The sequence below is a fragment of the Ambystoma mexicanum genome, chromosome 4q (assembly GCF_040938575.1).
Source record: "Ambystoma mexicanum isolate Mex_15411 chromosome 4q, UKY_AmexF1_1, whole genome shotgun sequence".
In the NCBI taxonomy this organism is placed as follows: domain Eukaryota; kingdom Metazoa; phylum Chordata; class Amphibia; order Caudata; family Ambystomatidae; genus Ambystoma; species Ambystoma mexicanum.
In genome coordinates this window covers 1193727844-1193749487 of record NC_090928.1, presented here as the reverse complement: position 1 = coordinate 1193749487, position 21644 = coordinate 1193727844, and positions in this window count along the sequence as shown.

The window sequence follows — 21644 nt, the reverse complement described above, 5'->3', positions numbered from 1 at the left end:
TAGTGGTTAAATAGCCAGGGAGAGAGGTTAGACCCCTGGGGAACATGAGGGCAAGCATCCCCAACCAGCACGATCCTCCCCACAATGAGAGAGAATAATGGACTCTCCCAGGATGGGAATAAGGCCAAGACAAAGTGCGGGTGAGCGTAAATGGGAGTTTATCAGTCAGAATAGGGCATGCAAAGAACTCTGCAAACTCCGAGAGCGCTCTGTCTGACAATAGCAAAGACAGGCGTATATATTTACAAAGAACGTCATCAGAACCTACATACTATAGGGGGCACAAGTTCATTGGGATTGGGTGGCGACGACTAGCTATAAGTGCTGCTGCGATGTGGTTGGCCACGGCTGGAGGACGTCACTGGTTAGCCTCGTGGGTTGGGCATGGCCTGGCAGGTCAGCTGGATTCATCCGGGCGGTGTCGTTGTGCCACTGTGGCCAGTGTCGGAGATGAATGCCTTTTCCTGACTTCTTTGCCCTATGCCATGCATACCGCAGTCATTCAACCATTTGCAATATTATCTTCTTTAGTAAATCTTCCAATAGGTTATTCTACAGGTTAATGCAACACAGGAGGAAGTCACCTAGAGTGGGGTTTGTTGGCGATTTATCAGTACATGGTTACCAGCGTCCTGTTGACCGGGTACCATAGGTCGTGGGGTTGGGTCTCGGGGCATGGGACAGGCGGTACATGTCATCATGTCTTGTTAGAAGTCATTATGGATGGGTTGCTGTAATGTTGCCATAATATTGGATGTCCTAATTTTACAGGGGCCATTAACCTAAGGTGAGCCGGTGGGTCGTGCCTCTAATGCCTCTCATATAGCCAATCCGAGCACATTACTTGTACACTATGTTTTTAACAACTACAACAGAGTTAGTAGTGAGGTTGGTGGAGCACATAGAAACAACTGGCCACTGAGACTGATGGTAGGGGCACATAGTGGGCTTGGACACACACACATATGGTGCATTGTCGTGCACCCTTTACGCGAGCCCTCAATATGGTTGCATTTGTCTTTCTTTGCGCTCTAGCAGCATTAGTTCGGTTATGGCGCGGGACCGTGGGGTGCAATCTTTTCAATGACACACATAACAAAATAAAACCCCAGGATGCTTTTACTATTTGCGCATAACTGCAGAGATGTGGGTGCTTCATTCCTGGTGCCATATGAGCACACATTCTGCCATATTTATACATTTTACAGGTCTTTTAGTCAGAGATGTTGTGGACAGAACGCTTCCATCGCAGGTAGTTTTCTCATTAGTATTTGGGAACTTTGCTTTTGTCAAAGGACCATTTTACAGTTCTTTTTCCACCCAGGTCCTGCTGGCCGGGTCATGCTGGGAGCAGCGATACACTGCAGAAGGTGAAATGTTACAGTGTTGGTATCTTACACTAGCTCATGTCCGTCTTGTTTGTGGGAATGGGCTCTCAGCGGATCTGCCAGAGAGCTGTGGCCACAGGGATAATTGAAACTCTCCAAAGGTGGGGGCCGCGCTGCGGTGCGCAGAGCCCAAACCATCTCTATTAGACAAAATGGTTTCCGAGGTTTAGCTAAATTCAGTAGGTTTGGTCAATGTTTTCGGCAGGTGATCCATCCACCACCTGGGCCCTGGTGGTAAGGAGGGGACCCCTGACGAGCCATCACCCTCACCGGGGGAAAGGGAGCAGGGGAGGGGGGTCTTTTGGACCAATCCTCCCCTACATTTCCCCCCTTTCGTTACTTAAGTAACGAATTCTTTAAACCCTCCAATCTCCTACACTCTTCCTCGTCAATTAATGCGTCATCCCATGCAGGTGTGTCATTTATGGGCATCCATGCTCTGCACACCCCTCTCAGGCTCTCACCTCTCCTAGCATATTCATCTGGGGTACAAGTCAGGTATATACATCCGCTCTCCGCTTCCAAGTCTACCCATACCTCCTTGTACCATTCTAGTATGCGGGGCTCTTTAATGGTAGTATGCCACAATTTATCTACTATATTCTTGTCGTGATACCTAGGCACTAGCTGATATCTCGGTGTGTCATCTGTTCCTGTTTGTACCTGTACTTCCTGCATAGCTTGTATTGTACCGCGGGTGTTGCCCATTGTCACCATCATCATTGCACCATTCGGTACTGCGTTAGCACAACATCGAAGACCCACCTGGCACAGGCAACAAATAAAGAGGAGGAATACTGCAGCCTGCATCAAAAATTTCACAGTCATTCCTGGCCACGATGGAACCCAGGAGAAGATATTATCGAACCACGTGCTTTCTTCTGCTCCACCTTCCATTCTCATTCTTTCTCCTAGGTTATGTACTGCTTCGATCACATGGGACAGGGAGCCGTTGTCTGCGTCTTCGGAAGGTCCATCGCTGTCAACAGGTCCAGGACATACCTGTTTTGCATGGTCATCAGCCGTAATGCTCTTAGTTCCACTTTTATTACGTTGAACCCTTCTTCAGTGTCATTTGCCAGCTGGATCAGCTCCCAACGTGTGATTTGGAGCCACTTTGCATTTGCTCGCGTCTGGATACTTGGGATGAGTGAGGCGAAGAATGTTTCTGCAGAGCTGAAAAATCGATACCTATCCGGGATCTGTGCCAACAATTCTGACGATGCCTTTGATATATAGTTCGATGATCGTTTGTTTCGGGACAGCACCCCTTCCTTGTTCCCGGAAGACAGGACATATACTTGTGGCTCTGCAGTTGGCTGGGCCGCACCCTGTTGGGTGTTTTCTCACATCTTTTTGCTCCCATCAATGTGGCTTTCCGGGATTACCATTAGTGCGGAGTGCAGGGTGGCCATCGAGCAGCTGCCACTCCATGATTGTGGGAGGTGCAGGTATGCCTGGTTGCCACATACCCAATAAGTATCCATGAGGGCCGCTGTCCCTTTTCTCAGATCTGGGATGGTGAGGGTCTTGTTACAGTTCTTGTTTGCCCCCATGGAGGCTTTCCCGTCTCCTTTAAAACACAGTTCATAGTCTATTTCCTTCTGCAGCTTGAAGGGTTTTTCAATGGCCGTTACCCAAGTTAGTTTTGAGATGTGTTCCTTCCATACTGGTGTGCATGTTTCTTTTATCCATTGCAGTTTCTCTGGTGCCACACCCATCAGTGCTTCAGCCTTGCACATTACTTCTTCGTCCTTCCACTTGTTGTCTGAAAAAAGTGTCCCTTGTATTATAAAAAATGGCTCTTCCAGACATACCACTCCTACTGTCTTTGGATAGCAGGTTTTCTCGTTCTGCAGCATTCTAAAAGTTACTTCATGTGCCTGGAAGGTGTTCTTAAGTCTGCACAACGTGAGATGAAGGAGACACTGGGCATCGACAATAGGCAACTCTTTGGGTAACAATACTTTGGGTGTGCCGGAAGCATTGGGAATGAGGGAGCAGACATAACAGCTCTCATTTGTTGTTTGCTTAGCTGTTGCACTCATATCCGCATACCATTTATTTGTCTGGTGGGGGTGTCGTGGGTCTTCCATTTTGTCTAATCCTAACCCATAATACTCATCATACTTCCTCCTCCCCGCCTCCCTTTTCCGTCTGTTATTTCTTTCTCTAATGTATTGCCCGGCTTCATGGGCGATGGACAATGTGGGCCCCCCTTTTTTCTTCCCGCCCCCCTTTGCCCAATCATCATATAATATTTCATATGTCGCTGTCATTTGTTCATTTTCTTCCTTTATGTTATCTAACAGTGTGTTTTTGGTTGCGGGGGCGGGCTGGCTAGTGGGGGTGTTATATAAACAGGATATAGCAGAGGGGTTACGATCATTTAGACTGCGGGCATTGTAATTAGATACTTTTGGCGGGGACACTGTGTTGTTTTGCATTTTTCCCTGCAGACCTTAATTTTTCGAGATGACAGCATTGGATGGTGTCGTATAATATCCCCATACAAGTTTAGTTCCATCCCATACCAAAAAATCACCTTCTTTAGTATTTACAATTGCTGTTTCATTTGTCACATTAGTCCTGTTAATCCCTCCCCCCTCGTTCATCTCGATAGAGATGAATGCTATGAACCAATACGTAATCAGGCCAAACATAATTGTAAAAAATAATGTAATGCACACAGATAATCCACACTCATACGAATATCTACATCTCTCAGCTAAGAATTCTCTATATCTAATAAATCTATCTGTTGCAGGCTGCCCGTTAGATGTCATGGTAGCTCCTGTTTGAGATATAAAAGTGTATTAAGTGCATGCATGTAAACATTTTGTTGGCACTACCAGTGCCAAGATATCATGGAAGGGGAATGGAAGTGGGTAGGGGAGTACACTATACATTTTTATCACATTATTATTTATACGTAAATCCACACATATTTCTTTTTTCTTCAATCTTTTCATTTTTATAGATACTCTTAAATGTAATTGTTCTCGTCATCAACTTTCTCAATCAGGTGCATTTCCGTCACACATACACATGTTCAAATTCATTCATTATTTTCTTTGTATTGTTTGCTGTTGTCTGTGCCCCCTCATCCACCTCTTCCTGCACACTATTATACACCCTTCGTACATCTGTTAAATGTATCCAGTACTTAAGGCCCCTCACTTTTACAGCTGTAGGAGTACAAAATATCACTTCGTATGGTCCGTGGAACCGTGGTGCATTCCACCGGCGCACAAAGCTCCAGGCATAGATGAATTCTCCCGGCATCAGCTGTACCTGTGTTTCAGGTTCCGTAAGGGACCCCGTTGTACTCCCTTCTTCTCGTGTGGATGGTGGTGAGAGCTGCTTTGATATGGCGCACGCTGCCCTAGTTAGCTTTTTCAAGATTTCTGTGAACTCATCTCCCAATATCGCAGCGCTTCTATGCGCGTCTGAGTGTTGGCGCAGTGGGGAGTGTGCAGTGTGCATTCGTCTCCCGGTCACAATTTCGTGCGGGGACAAATGGTGGTCCTTGCTTGGCTGATTTCGCAGCTCAAACAGCGCAAGGGGCAAACAGTAAATCCAGTTCTTCTTTAACGAGAAGCATAATTTCGATAATCTTCCTTTTAACAGGCCGTTCATCTTTTCTACCACGCCATTACTTTGAGGATGATAAATCGAGCACAATTTATGTTTGATTCCCAACAGTGTCGTTACTTCCTTGAAGAGCTTGTTCACAAAGTGAGTGCCGTTGTCTGAGCGAACTACGTCACAAATTCCCCAGCGCGGAAATACTTCCCTTACTAGGAACTTTGCGGTGCTTTTAGCATCAGGTCATGCACATGGGCCTGCTTCCACCCATCTTGAAAATGGGCATACAACCACAATCATGTAGCGTGCCCCATTACACCTTTCTCCCATGTCTGCGTAGTCAATTTGTAGCTCTCTGAAGGGCCCAATCGGTTTTGGAATTGTTCCCCTGAGTGTACGTAATGTCATTCCAGAGTTGTATATCTGGCATGTTGTGCACTCCATTGTCAATCTAGATATGTGCTCCTGGAGACAGGGCACGAACCACTCTTCTTGTATCTCTGCTGCAATGTGTTGTTTCGTGTTGTGTGCTGGGAAGTGTAATTGTTGAAACGCTATTTGTAATAGTTTTACTGGCATTACCACTTTTCCTGAGTTATTCTGTCGCCAGAGTAAGTCTGTTGCTGATTGGCTGCACCCTCGTTTTACCCACATCATCTTTTCATCCTCACTTGCTCCTTCCTGTAACTCTAGTATTTGTGATATAGGCATCATATTGTACCCTTCTGGGAGCTCTTCGTTTGTCTTGTGCTGCAGCATGTACTCACCTGTTTCATGTTTCTCAAAGTATGAAGCTTCCTTGGCAGCAGCGTCCGCTGCCGCGTTTCCCAAAGACACAACGTCTGTGTTGGACGTATGCGCTTGGCACTTCACTATTGCTACCACTGTGGGATCTCGTAGGGCCTCAATTAACTCCTTCAGCAATTCTGCATGCTGCACTGGAGTCCCATCTGCTCGTTGAAACCCCCTCCGCCCCCATCTTGCCAGACCTCCATGTACTGTTGTCGTCATGTAAGCTGAATCTGTGTAGATTGTCACTGAACAAACTTTAGCTGCATGTAATGCTTCTATTAGGGCAATGAGCTCTGCTGCTTGTGCTGAGAAATGTGATGGGAGGCGGTACTGCACTAGTGTCTCATACTCACCTTCTTCTAATCTCACCACTGCCAATCCCACATGTTTCTCTCCCGTGTCCATGTCAATCGATGCTGACCCGTCCACAAAGTACACTTCCCCCTCGCTCAGGGCATTCTCGCACACCACTGTGTCCTCCCCCCTTTCCCCTGTGTAAGTTGCACAGTCGTGTTCCTGCATGGCCTCCAGTGTGCATGCTTCTGTAATGAATGTTGCCGCATTCACTGTCCTGCATCGTACCACATATTGGCACTGGACAATATTATTTCATACGCAGTTGCTCGCTGTGTGGCCAGTGTACTTTTTGATCTTTCAAGTATTGAAAATAATGAATGCTCCACAAACAATGTGACAGGGCATCCCATTACTATTGTGGCGCTTTTCTCTATTGCGAATGCAGCTACAGCGAGTGATTGCTCGCACGCGAAATGTCTTTGCATCACCGCATCCAAGGTGCCACTATAGTAAGCCAATGGTTTGTGCCTAGGGAAGTCTTTTGTGTCAGTACAGCTGTCATGAGTATCCCCTTGCAGTGTGAGAACAGGTAAAACTTGCATTCATAATCAGGTTTGGCGAGTACTGGAGCACTCGAAATCAACTCTTTTAACGATTTGAATGAGGCGCTCATTTCTTCTGACCATTCTATTTTCCTGTTCTCTTGTTGTGCTTCCTTGAGTGCTTGCAGTAAGGGTCTGGTGTATGCTGCATAATCTAATATCCATGCTCTACAATAGTTGCACATTCCCAAGAATTTCTGCATCTCCTTCACTGTTGTAGGTTCTCTCACTGATCTTATTGCTTCTACCCTGTCAGGGATTATTCTATTTCTGTCTTTTGATATTAGCTGTCCCAAGTATAGGACTTCTTTCTGACAATATTGTAGCTTTTCCTTGTCTACTTTATACCCCTTATTTGCCAACAGGGACAGGAGTGTTACTGAATCTTTTCTGCATGTCTCTTCATTCTGTGCGCAGACGAGTAAATCGTCTACGTACTGAATGATTGTGCTTTCAACTGATAAGTTGCCTAAGTCTTCATGTAGTATGCGGTTGAATATGCTTGGGCTCTCACAGTATCCCTGTGGTAATCTGCAATGTTCATATCTCTTTCCCCCTAGTGTAAATGCTGTCAGGTATCTGCTTTCTTCTGCCAAGGGGATGGAGAAGAATGCGTTTTTCAAATCGACCACTGTGAAATGTGATGCCGTTTTTGGGATACTGCATGATATTGATGCAGGGTTCGGGACCAAAGGGAACTCTTTCTGTATTACATCATTTAGGGGGCGTAAATCCTGGATCATTCTCCAAGCCCCTCCCTTTGCTTTTTTGATCGGGTAGATACATGTGTTACATGGGGAGTTTGAAGGCACTATTATCCCTTGTGCTAGCAGTGCATTTATTGTCTCTTTTATCCCTTCTTCAGCTTCGCGGGACAATGGATATTGTTTCACTCGGGGTAAAATCGCCCCTTGTTTGAGCTTTATTATCATTGGTGTTACTCCATGCAACAACCCTACGTCATGGGGGCCTGTTGTCCACAAATTGTTCGGTACTAGTCTCATGTCATCATCAAAAAATGACGGTGGTGATCCCCCCACTGCCATCAACTGGACAGGAATCTGTCTAGCCTGAATCAAAATGTCACAGGGCATTGCTATTTCCATTATTATTTCTCCATCGCTTTCTAAATCGGAAAAGAGATCTTCATCAGTTAAGTCTCGCAGGGCAATGTCGGCATTGATGCACAGTACTGTGCGCCATTCACACCCATCTATGTCCATTCCAATCACAGCGATCCTTTTTGCAGATACCTGTACAGCATGTAAGTCTAAGGATACCACTGATCCTGGTGCTATGTCTGGGTGCACTATTGGGCGGAAGAGAAACTCCGCGGGTATTCTCCAATCCATCCTTTTCAGCTCAGGAACTATGTGGGCCAGCGTCTTTAATCCTTCAATAAACATTCTCTCGTCCACTGGCAAGCCACGTATTTCTGGTGCAGTTGTGTGAGCCTGTACTACCAGCATTACACGTAATGGGCATATTCCTGGTGTTAAACACACTATACCTCTCTCAGTGAATGATATTGTCATGTTGAGTTTGCCAAGAAGGTCCCTCCCTAGTAAATTTATTGGCGAATATTCATAATACAGTAAGGGTGTTTTTACAGTTTTACCCCCCACTGTCACATCCAAAGCTTCTGTGTAAGGAATTTCAATTACAGCCCCAGAGAACCCCTGCGTCTCTAACTTCCGGTTAGATAACAGGAACCGGCCCTCCCTAATGCATGATTTCTCCGCTCCCGAATTCACCATGAATATGAACTGCTTGTCTCCTATCTGCGCCCCTACCAATGGTTCCTCTGCTGCATCGTAGGTGGTAGATAGAACAGGACACGCAAGTGTTCTCTGTGGGCTGTCCTATGCGGGGGGTTTCATTGCCCCCCCTTCGTTGAACACACTCCCTGAAACCACTGACACGCCACTATAGGGGGCTGGTGCTGGGGCTCCGTTTGGTGTTGTCGCGAAAGGGTTGCCTGGCGTGTAGTGCATAGCGTCATTGTTTTGTGGGTGATTCTGTGTTCTGTATTGGTGTCCCTGCTGTTGCTCATGGTGCCCCTGCCTGGGTTCCTTTGTTGTTGTCCCATTGGGAGACCATATGGGCTCCCCGGATGGGGATGGCCATAATGTTCTACCTCTGGAAATCTGCTGTTTGGTCTACTTCTGCACTCCCTGGAGTAGTGTCCCCACCTCCCGCAGTTCCAACAACTCCCTTGCGCACCTCTGGGACCCTGCCATCAATTTCCTCCCATTCCCCCATACCCTTCTCCCCCTCCTCTTCGGCCCCTGTACCCACCTTGTCCCCCTCGAGGGGCTCACTCTTGCCACTGCGGACCTCCACTCTGCTCCTGCTCGTTCCACTGCCGCTGCCCTGCTCCTGCTCAATTAGTTGCCATCCTTCCTTGTATTGCTACCAGCCCCTCCTCTTCCTCATCTCCCTCCCTGCTGTGTGGGAGCACGGCCACTGCTGCAGTGACCTTCACCAGCTTTGTTTGTACTAGTTTCGCTTCGTCTGCCAATCTTCTCTGCGCCACCTCCTTCTCCCTCTCTTTTATTCGCTTACAGTGGTGGACTATTATGCTCTGAATTTTGGGCCATCCTTTTGCTTCAATACCTTCTATTTTGTCAAGTGCTTTTTGCACTTCTTTTGGGAGCCCCCTCTTTATTATGAAGTAGAATAATGATGTCGATTGATACCAGGGTGTGCCCGTTTCTGCTCTCCACATCTCTTGGACCCGGAAAATGTAATCCATAGCATCCTCCCCGTCATTCATTGTACATTGCATTACTGACTGCAAATCTGGGGTATCTGGAAACGTTTCCCGCAAGGCATCCCACACCCTTGCACGCACTGTGTTGAAAGAGGCACCATCATGGCGATCGCAGTCTAACGTTACTCCCGGGAAGCCCGCTTTGACCCATACTCTGTCAGCCTGATCCCCAACTGCTGATACTAGCAAACTTTTCACGTCCCCTATCGCTAGAGGTACCCCGGCTGTGTGTTTCTCAAAAGCATATATCCACTTGCTCGCCCCTCCTGATAACGGGGGCAATAACTTTAACAAATTAGCCTTATCCATCTGAGCCCAGGGTATGTAATTCGGCCTCCCTCCTCCCCTATGTATTAGTGGGAGCTGCAACTTTCCCTTTGTCGTTGTATCTGTACTCACCTTCATTCCTAATTTTCCTAACGATGCCATTTTTCCCAACCTGTTCCTTAGTCGCCCTGTCCACTCATCATCCATCGTTCTCATTGAGCATGCGCCATCCAATCCTTCGCTTCCCCCTCCGATTGCCAAACTTAGCCTTTCACTTTCTTCTAAATCATCCCCTATATCACATAGTAGCTCCTCTCTGCCTCCTGTGGGCCTCTCTTCGTTATCAGTACATCCCTCTCTTTCCTCTAGTTCAATTATTCGTGTTGGTTCTTCCTGTATCCTAAACAGTATCTCGCCTTTTTTCCACCCTTCTTCAAATGTTCTACTCTCGCTCTGCACTCTGGATGCATGCTCTGATCTAGCTGCATTGAGTGCAGTCCGCTCACATATGCTTTTTATTCTCGAGAGCTCATCTTTGGCTATAGAGAGCCTTGATTCTAAATCGCCTGTTAATTTTTCTATGTCCACCCTTGGTGAGCTCACCTGTTCTCGCTCCCTATGACTCTCGTATGGCGGGGGTGCTGTTGGCCCTTGGGTGGTGGTAGTTGTCGTGGGGGTACATAAGCTGGGTCACTGTATCCCTCCGCGGGTACTGGCTTGTTTAGTATTGGGTACAACCTAGTTACCTCTATCTGTGGCTCCCCTTCTGGTAATACCTTATCATCCTTTTGTATCATTAGTGGATTGTCAGTGGTAGATGGTAGATCAGGATATAATTCCCTTGCCTTAGGCGGGGGTATCTCTTCAAACAGTCTCCATAGGTCCAATATTTCTCTCCTATTGTGCAACTGCTTCCCCTTGTATTTCAAACAAATGCATGTGGCTACCATATCTAAGACACTCTTGTCAAACGATCCCCCTTCGGGACATATTTGAGGTAACCCCTCCCCCTTCAACTCTGTGATCCACTGGTCATGATATTTCTTAATCCGTTCTGCATACCCAGGTAGGTTCTTCCAAATGTGTGATAAGGGTGTTTCTGCCCCCATACTTCGTTCTCACCTGACACTTATGTATCTCTATATATCTCAATATCTCAATATAAACGTATCACCATGTGAGTTCGCGTATTTATGTCTTACTGAATCGTGGGGACCTGCGTATTTCTCCCTCCACCTGCACACCATAAGAACGGCTGCGCACAGCCTCTATTCTATCTTCTTTGGGGGCACGTACAAGAGCAAACCGTGAGTAATTTCGACAATGTTACCCCACAAATCAGAAAGGTAAACACTCACTTCACCACATTACTCTCGTCTTTATGATATTTCGTCTGGTCACACTTAGCATGACCATTCCATAGCTATACATTCCTGACCACTTCTACACACCCATTATAACAAAATATGTTCTGACACATACGATGTTCACACACCCATATGTAGCACTCTATTCACAGTTCAGTTTGTCCTCCCTTTCCTCCCTAGCCGGCTGTCCCTGTCTGTCTTATTCTGATATATATATATGTTTGTTTCTCAATTTTAAAGTAAAACTGTCTTTCTGTTTAGCTTATGTCTTTGTTTTAGTACTAACCCACTTTTATTTTCCCGTAAACCTAAAGAAAAGAATAGAAAGAATAGCAGTCACTAATATATTCTCTGTGTCTTCCTTTACCAGACAGCTTTATCTCATTTTCCACTTCTTCATATATTCCCAGTACTAGTCAAGATAGCACTATGCGGCGCCGCCTTCCACCCCCTCGCGGAGCTAGGTTCCCGTCACTTTATCTCTATTCACTTCTTAATCCTAATGGCCATATGCAAAGAAAAGAGCAAAGAAAGTTTAAGATGGTCTTTAGTAGACCCAAAGTGCCCCTTTATAACCAGCCTCGTTCCCTGTCCTAAATTTCCTCCTCTACTCCCTTTATGATCGCTCGCACTCAATACTCACGTGCCCTTCTTGAACCGAGAGTCTCCGAAACTAGGTCCGTCCAGGCATTGTTGCCGTACGCTCAACAGCCCCGGCTCCGGCGAGCGGTACTCAAAGGGGTTTTTCAACCGGGATCCCGTACCCTCTCTCTGGTGAGTGCGCACTTCTGAGCGTACCGGTCGCCGTTGGCGGGCAGCCTCCCGGAGACGGCGCACCGTGCGTATCCCTTTTCGACCAGAGATTTTTCGTGCTAAAGGGGACGGTAGGGATATGTTGGGAGAAAAATAATAATCACGCTTTCGGGGTCACCACTGAGAACAAGCGTCCCCAACCAGCATGATCCTCCCCGCAATGAGAGACAATAATGGACTCTCCCAGGATGGGAATAAGGCCAAGACAAAGTGCGGGTGGGGGAAAATGGGAGTTTATCAGTCAGAATAGGGCATGCAAAGAACTCTGCAAACTCTGAGAGCGCTCTGTCTGACAATAGCAAAGACAGGCGTATATATTTACAAAGAACGTCATCAGAACCTACATACTATAGGGGGCACAAGTTCATTGGGATTGGGTGGCGACGACTAGCTATAGGTGCTGCTGCGATGTGGTTGGCCGCGGCTGGAGGACGTCACTGGTTAGCCTCGTGGGTTGGGCATGGCCTGGCAGGTCAGCTGGGTTCATCCGGGCGGTGTCGTTGTGCCACTGTGGCCAGTGTCAGAGATGAATGCCTTTTCCTGACTTCTTTGCCCTATGCCATGCATACCGCAGTCATTCAAACATTTGCAATATTATCTTCTTTAGTAAATCTTCCAATAGGTTATTCTACAGGTTAATGCAACACAGGAGGAATGCACCTAGAGTGGGGTTTGTTGGCGATTTATCAGTACATGGTTACCAGCGTCCTGTTGACCGGGTACCATAGGTCGTGGGGTTGGGTCTCGGGGCATGGGACAGGCGGTACATGACATCATGTCTTGTTAGAAGTCATTATGGATGTGTTGCTGTAATGTTGCCATAATATTGGATATCCTAATTTTACAGGGCCCATTAACCTAAGGTGAGCTGGTGGGTCGTGGGGCTTAAGAAAGGGCGCCTCTGGATTTGTGTTTTCAGGCTGAGGTTTACTGCTGGGTTGTAAATAATACAGATGGCGGGCCGTGGCCTTGGGTGCTGCAGAGGGAACTACAAATCTTTGAAGCGGCTTCAGCTGAGTTGGGGGAGGTGGAGCAGCGTGGCACAGGCCTCTGCTTTCTCGTCTGGCAGGCTTCGCTGGGAGGGAGGGGGAATGGCCTTGCATATGCTCACAAAGGTATTTTCCTCGTGTGTTGCCGATTTTAGGTGAAAGTAGCATGAACATTCAAATAATATACAATACTAATTGAGTAATTCCAAAGCTCACGTTTTAACATTGCTAATGCCTCTCATATAGCCAATCCGAGCACATTACTTGTACACTATGTTTTTAACAACTACAACATTTTGTTATATGCTTATACATTCGCGGTGAGTGAGGTAGTAGTGAGGTTGGTGGAGCACATAGAAACAACTCGCCACTGAGACTGACGGTAGTGGCACATAGTGGGCTTGGGCACACACACATATGGTGCATTCTCGTGCACCCTTTACGCGAGCCCTCAATATGGTTGCATTTGTCTTTCTTTGCGCTCTAGCAGCCTTAGTTTGGTTATGGCGCGGGACCGTGGGGTGCAATCTTTTCAATGACACACATAACAAAAAAAAAACCCGGGACGCTTTTACTATTTGCGCATAATTGCAGGGATGTGGGTGCTTCATTCCTGGTGCCATATGAGCAGACATTCTGCCATATTTATACATTTTACAGGTCTTTTAGTCAGAGAGGTTGTGGACAGAACGCTTCCATCGCAGGTAGTTTTCTCATTAGTATTTGGGAACTTTGCTTTTGTCAAAGGACCATTTTACAGTTCTTTTTCCACCCAGGCCCTGCTGGCCGGGTCATGCTGGGAGCAGCGATACACTGCGGAAGGTGAAATGTTACAGTATTGGAATCTTACACTAGCTCATGTCCGTCTTGTTCTTGGGAACGGGCTCTCAGCGGATCTGCCAGAGAGCTGTGGCCACAGGGATAATTGAAACTCTCCAAAGGTGGGGGCCGCGCTGCGGTGCACAGAGCCCAAACCATCTCTATTAGATAAAATGGTTTCCGAGGCCTAGCTAAATTCAGCAGGTTTGGTCAATGTTTTCGGCAGGTGATCCATCCACCACCTGGGCCCTGGTGGTAAGGAGGGGACCCCTGACGAGCCATGGCGCTCACCGGGGGAGAGGGAGCAGGGGAGGGGGGTCTTTTGGACCAATCCTCCCCTACAAAGACCACAAGTATTTGGAGAGATAGAAGAGAGGAAAGACCCAAGTTGGACCTGGGAGGGTCAATCAGTGAGAACGGAGGTCAACCAGGCAAGGGCCTGACCAGAGATACTCAGGTTGTCTCAGAGACGATTAAGCAGGATGGCGTGGTTGACCGTGTCAAAAGCAGAGGATAGATCAAGGAGAATGAGGACAGAAGGAAGGTTAGAGTCAAGATTGGAGAGCAAGTCTTCACTGGTGTTCAGGAGAGCACTTCCCGTGCTCATGCCTGCTCTGAAGCCAAACTGGTGGTCATGGAGACAACCAACAGATTCAGTATTTAGATTAAGCTGGGAGATGGGTCAGCTTTTCCAGGAGTTTGCCCAGGAAAGGAGTGATGGAGATAATTTGCCGGAGAGGAAGTGTCAGCAGAAGGTTTCTTAAGAAGGGAGTGCACAAGAGTTTGCTTAAGGGGGTAGGGGAAGTTTCCAGTGGAAAAAGAGTAATTGCAGAAATTGGCCAAAGCTGGAGCAAGGGTGTCGATGTGGTCCTTAATGGTTCTGGAGGCTCAGGGGAGCACCTGCTTTGACGAGACAGACTTGTCTAGAAACATCGTCGGGAGTGAACAGGAGGAAGGAGGAGAAAGGAAGAGGAGAAGCAGCCAGAGAGGGGCCTGGAGTGGTAGAGGGAGGTGGTTGTGGTAAGAAAAGGTAGTAAAGAAGGTGAGCTGAGGAAGAAGTGGTAAAAACAGAAAGTGTATGTGGAGTTAAGGCTGGGCTGGTAACATAGGAGGAGAAAGGTGCCATGGGAGGAATAATGAGAGTGGGACAGGGAGTTGAACAGTAGGTTTAGAGGAGGAGACAGGCCAGCCTCCAAGAATAATCTATCCAAGCCAGGGACCACAGATATTTCTCAGAGTCATCCAAAGAAATCTCATTGAACTGTTCAGTCTGCTGGCCAACTGTAATCTTTGGGAGTTTGAGAGACCTGCAAACCTACAACTAGTTTTCATAAGTGAAAGTGTTTCGGATCTCTTGAATCTGCATTGCCTAGGGGCACCCAGCCAGAGGAAACCTCACATAACTCTTAAAGTTCCGGGACACCAGGAGAGACTCTTGTAACTGATAGGGCCGGAGAGGCCTCACCAAGTTTAGGGACTTGGACTGTTTGTTAAGATCTTTCTTTTGAGAAATTATTAGTCAAAACTCTGAGATAAATGCACATCCCGACAGATTATTAATTGAACTCCAAGTTTAGTTAAGTGAATCTATCTTGTACTGATAGTTATTTAAATCCAGCTACAACTTAAGTAGTGTCTTATTGCGATTCATAGCGCACACCGCTGCCATTTTCCTGGTCTGCAGGCGCTCAGGAATGTTTAGTACCCTGAGGCAGGTATACAATGATGGAAGCCATTTAACATTAGAGCAAGCGACATTGATTTTTGAAAGACAGAAGAAGTAGGTTTCAATCTAGCCAGAAATGTGATTGTTAGCTTATGCCACACTTAGATGGAATTGAATTTAGTTTGCGCCAAATCTAGCCAGAAATGTGATTGTTAGCATATGCCACACTTAGATGGAATTGAGTTTAGTTTGCGCCAAATATAGCCAGAAATGTGATTGTTAGCATATGCCACACTTAGATGGAACTTCTTGAGTTTAGTCTGCGCCAAATCTAGCCAGAAATGTGATTGTTAGCTTATGCCACACTTAGATGGAATTTCCTGAGTTTAGTCTGCGCCAAATCTAGCCAGAAATGTGATTGTTAGCAGATGCCACACTTGGATGGAATTGAGTTTAGTTTGCGCCAAATCTAGCCAGAAATGTGATTGTTAGCATATGCCACACTTAGATGGAACTTCTTGAGTTTAGTCTGCGCCAAATCTAGCCAGAAATGTGATTGTTAGCTTATGCCACACTTAGATGGAATTTCTTGAGTTTAGTCTGCGCCAAATCTAGCCAGAAATGTGATTGTTAGCAGATGCCACACTTAGATGGAATTGAGTTTAGTTTGCGCCAAATCTAGCCAGAAATGTGATTGTTAGCATATGCCACACTTAGATGGAACTTCTTGAGTTTAGTCTGCGCCAAATCTAGCCAGAAATGTGATTGTTAGCTTATGCCACACTTAGACGGAATTTCTCAAGTTGAGTATGCGCCAAATCTAGCCAGAAATGTGATTGTTAGCATATATGATTCATAGCATACACCGCACATAGAATTCCGAACCTAGCCTGTGTTGCAACTAGATAGAAATGTGACTGTTAGCTTGTGCCACACTAGCACTTAAATCTGAACTGTAGCCCGCGTCGCATCGAAATGGAACTGTGACTGTTAGCATGCACCTCACTCAGGACTCTGAACCCTAGCTCGCGCCGCATCTAGACAGAAAGTTGACTGTTAACAGCCTCTCTGGGAAAAGCTGCATTTGAAGTGCACCTCTCTGTGAAAGTTGATTTGGAGTACACTTAGAAGTGAATTCAGAAGTGTACCCAATAGCCTCTCTGTGGGAAGTTGATATTAGAAATGTGCCCAATAGCCACCCTGTGAAAGTTGAACTCAGAAGTACAACTAGAAAGTGGCATTTAGAAGTACACCCAATAGATTCTCTGTGAAAGCTAAATCTAAATATATGCCCAATTGCCTCCCTGTGGAAAGTTGGATTCAGAAGTGCAGTTAGAAGTTGAATTCAGAAGAGTGTGAAAGTAGAATTTAGAAGTACATTTAGAAGTTGCACGTAGAAGCGCTCCCAATAGCCTCCCTGCGAATGCCGATTTTAGAAGGACGCCCAATAGCCTCTCTGTGAGAGTTGAACTGAGAAATACATTTAGAAGATGCATTTTAGAAGTATACCCATTAACCTTGTGAAACTGAACTAAATGTATGCCCAATAGCCTCTCTGTGGAAAGTTGATTTTAGAAATATGCCCAATAAACCTCCCTGTGAAAGTTGAATTCAGAAGTACAAATAGAAAGTCGCATTTAGAAGTACACCCAATAGCTTCTTTGTGAAAGTTGAATCTAAATGTATGCCCAATAGCCTCTTCGTGGAAAGTTGAATTCAGAAGTGCAGTTAGATGATGAATTTTGAAGAGTATGAAAGTTGAATTTAGAGGTACACTTAGAAGTTGCACTCAGAAATGTGCCCAGTAGCCTCCCTGTGAAAGTTGAATTCAGAAGTACAATTAGAAAGCTGCATTTAGAAGTGTGCCCAATAGCCTCTCTGTGGAAAGTTGCACTTAGATGTGCGCCCGAAAAGCCTCTCTATGAAAGCCGAGATTAGAAGTGTGCCCTATAACCTCTCTGTGGAAAGCTGAACTCAGAAATGTCCCCATTGGCCTCTCTGTGAAAGTTGAATTCAGAAATGTACCCTCTGTGAATTTTGGAAGCATGCCCAACAGCCTCTCTATGAATTAGAAGTCTCCGAAAGGGCATGTAACCCATCATATGTCACAAACACGCTTACTCTGTCCTTACATCACCATTCAACTAGAACACAGAGATACTATGACACCATTCGGTATATCTGTTCTCATATCAACATTCGCCGCTTACTCCACATCACTCTAAGTAATCACTGCTGGTTACACACCCCCCAGCGAGGCGTTCTCTTCAGGCCTAACGCAGCCACATCCGATCTGGATAAATTCGGCCAGAACGAACACATACTCCTGACCTCTCAACCACCACACCCACCGCTAGAAAGCAGCTATCACACCGATGCCGCACGAGCTGTACACATACCCAGTGCTCACGCGCACCTTTTGACTATCTCCTCTCTCTCTACTGATATGAACTTCGGTTCCCAAGGGCGTTCAACCTACCAGCGCCTTCAGACCATACCAATGGTATATAAGGCGCTATATAAGTGCAAAATAACAACAATAACAATAACAATATCTAAATCAGACACTATAATAAAAATCGTAGACTAGAAAGAGGGTAGACCAAAATATACCCTCCATTTGAGACCTTGGTTTCGCAAGGTTAATAACATTTATATGGTCAGAATGATCGATTAACTTTAAAAGTAGTTCCTTCAACAGCATGTCACGCTAGAGGGGCACTTGCACATAAGTAATCCACCGGGTGCCAGGACAATCGGATCGGCCTCATCATGAGTTTGACGGTAACCTTTAAATGCAGCGCTAATGCTACTACTGCCGCATTTAAGGCTCCGAGCGGGGGGTAAATGCGCCAGGAATTTGCAGATTATTGGTGCAATTACCGCGCGATAACAATTGCACTGAAAATTCCCCATCGGGTTCAATGGGGAATTAACATTCCACCAAACCTGTGATCCGGCGCTAATAGCAACGGGGGGTTTGGCAGTAATGCTATTAACCCTGGCGGTATCCTGGCAGTAATACCGCCCAACTCGTGATGAGGTCCAATGTGTAGAAGATTCTTTTTACTGGTACTTAACATGGAAAGGTTATACAGTATATTTCCTGATCTCTTTGGTGGGCTCTGGCAATATTACATGGGTAAGAGGCAAGAGGCATCGGATGGGCCTGTTCCAAGGCTCTAACGCTTTCACAATAAATTCCTGCTCTTGTAAAGAAGAGAGAAGACTTCCCCATAAACACAGATGCGTCATTAATGGGTGATGCGGGTGATAATGGGTTTAACCCTTTAAAATCTCAAGGCACGCAAAACCCCATTTTATGTTTGTTTATTGTGTTTATATAGCGCTTTATGCCAAAACGCTTTACAGTATACACACAAATAATTCAACAAATCAGGGCTTATCTGTCTGGGTGACTGATCGTCCTTGATTTGCCTTTAGTTTGACACTATGCATGATGATTTCCATCATGAAGACTACGGTGGGTGGTTGGGGTGTGCTCTGGCCTTGTCGTTTGGTAATCTCAGCGTAATGTCTTTACCTAATTCAATTAACTCTTCATGGCTTCAGTTTGGAATAAAGGGGGGGCGAGAGACAGGGCAGGAGGGTACGTCACAAAAGAGGAGTTGTTAGTTATAAATGTTCTCTGTAATTTCGGGGTAGGGAGATTTTGTCATGGGAAATTACATCACATTCATCGAATTTCTTAAAATGAATTGTGCCCCACATGTGTGTTGGGGGGGTGGGTATAGAAGAATAACTAATATGGGGAGGCATTAGGAGGGCTGCGGGGGTCTCCCCCTGCATATTTTTGCAGCAAAATCTACCACCATTTTATTTTTTTATGAACTTGAATTCGATGTAAACAGAAGACTTGAGAGTTCAGGAAAATCTGCAGATGAAGTTCGAAGATGGAAGAACAGAGGCCAGATGCAGATTTGAGGATCAGTGCTTTCACCAGATGGATTGGAAGAAGGACTGGTTATCTGCAGAGCCTGGGTAGTCACTGGTTTCTACCAACCAACCATTGATCTAGTACAGAATGGATGCAAACCTTTATGGCCGAAACTTGCTAAACTACTGACATGTAATCTTTTCGACCAAATCATCTAGAACCATAATTTCCTTCCAAAAGTGACTAAAGTAACACGTTTACAAAAATCAGTATAAACACAGGTCTGGCCTGTCCAGGAGGTGACCTATTCAAGCTCTGCAAACAATACTAACACAACATTGATTAAAACCCATCACAAGTCAGAAGCGAGCTGGAGGATTATGCCCCGAGAAGGATCCTTATAGAAGCAGAATGCTTCTTCCTTAGGATGTAATCTTCCCTTATAACAGGAAAAGAGGGCGAGCAGGCGGGCACTGGTCAATGCCCACCTACCAGCTTGCTTCTGCTCGGCAGCACTTTTCAGGCTGAATTGCTCTGCCTGCAAAGGGAGCATGTTGGAAGGAGACTTCTGCTATGCAGCTGCTTGCCTCGCTTTGTTCTGCGTCTCATTATGCGCAGCTCATTCATATGTGCATACTAAATATGACTCATCTCCTCGATAATTATATGATAAAGCGGCCTTTTACATATGCATTAGACCGTTCTCAATCACACCCGCCAAGATTGCCCTTCTCAACTTGCGAACATGTCTGGGTCACTTCTAGGTACAGCGAGGAAATGTGCGCTGTTGCCCCCAAGAAAATCCCCTATCACCCACGTATTGATTACAATAGAGGGGCCTGCTCCTTTTTATGCAATTTCTTCATAGATCCATTTAAATTGGAAAGAAACAAAAACCAAATGCTGAAAATGTTATTGCTTCCCCAAGTATGCTACTATCTACTTTGAATTCTGTGTATTTAAATTTCGGGGAAGTACTGGCAACCCTGCAGCACTCTGCCAGTGTATGCATGTCTAGCCCCTGCATACATTGGGACTACAGACACCATTTCTGCTTATTTTCCCTTCCTTCAGGGCTGCAGTTTCCTGGAATTGAGAGGGCCAATCAATCTCTTCCTTTCTCCTTCCTGACTGTGACATCATCAACAGTGGTCTATTTCGTTGGTCAGCTATAGTGACTGTGGCCTAGCATTTTGTTCACAGTTGGGGGCAGAACTGTACCTTGTTACATCAGGTAACCTGGGAGGTTCTAGGCAGGTTGACAGTTGTAATAACCATTTAGAATGAGGTATTTTGACAGTTGACCTAACAGGATTCCTCTCTGTGAGCAGAGAGAAGGAGATAGCTGAAGGAGTATGTGTTTGGCAAGAGGTATTGCATTGTTCTTTTCATTTATATAGCACCTTTTACCATTATTATAGTCTCAATGGGTTTGTGGTGGGAACGCCCCCAGGGATCGAAGTCCAGAATGTTGGAGGTCACTGAGTAATATTACAATGTGTGCATTTAGCCAAATAAGGCCTAGCAAGGCTGGCCAGGCTCCAGTAGAGAGCAACCTATGAAGTCAGGCATGTGATTGGGTGCTGAGGAGAGGAGTCAGGAGATGGCATGACTGCTAGTGACTCGCTATGTGTTCAGCATGCCCGAATTTGTTATAGGTCAGCGCTGCATGCTGATGTCAGAGGTGTTAAGGCATAGTCTAGTGGAAGTAGTCAAAACATTATGTGACCAGCACAACCACATTTTGTCATAGTCCTTGCTGTATACTGATGTGTGCGGGTAGCCAAGCCTGCGCCTAGTGTCCACCAGAGTGGTGCATGCGTTATATGTACGTAGTAGCTTCGGTGGTGATTTAATTAATTTGTCATTTGTATAGTGCCTTTCATCATAATTATGGTGCAAACGTGCTGTTGGTTTAACGCCGGGGAGCAGGAGGCCCCCCAGCCAAGTGTCTCTGGGGGGCTAGACCAAGGGGTCTAATACCATGTGTTGTTGGTACAAGGCCCTGCAGCCCAATCAGGGATCAGTGGGCTTAGGTGTAGGAACCAGCAAGCAGCCAGCAAGGTCAGCGGGGAGGGTGGAAAAACTTGCAGAGGAGTGCTAAAATAATGAAAATAAAATTAAAATACAGGAGGGGGTGGGAGGCCACAGATCAGGGGGAGCAGTTGCCCTGGAGGCCAAGTCCCACACCTATGTCCCTCCTTTCAGAGTTTATTTCTAAACTCTACGGGCTCCCACCTTTTAGATATGAGGTGGTGGTGTAGAGTGGTGGTGCAGTGGTTGGGTATGTGGAAGTGTAGGGATGTGGCCCTTTAAGTGTGGTGGAGTCATGGTGTAGGGGTGTTGAGGTTCAGTGCAGGTGTGGTGTGGTTGGTGATTATGGTG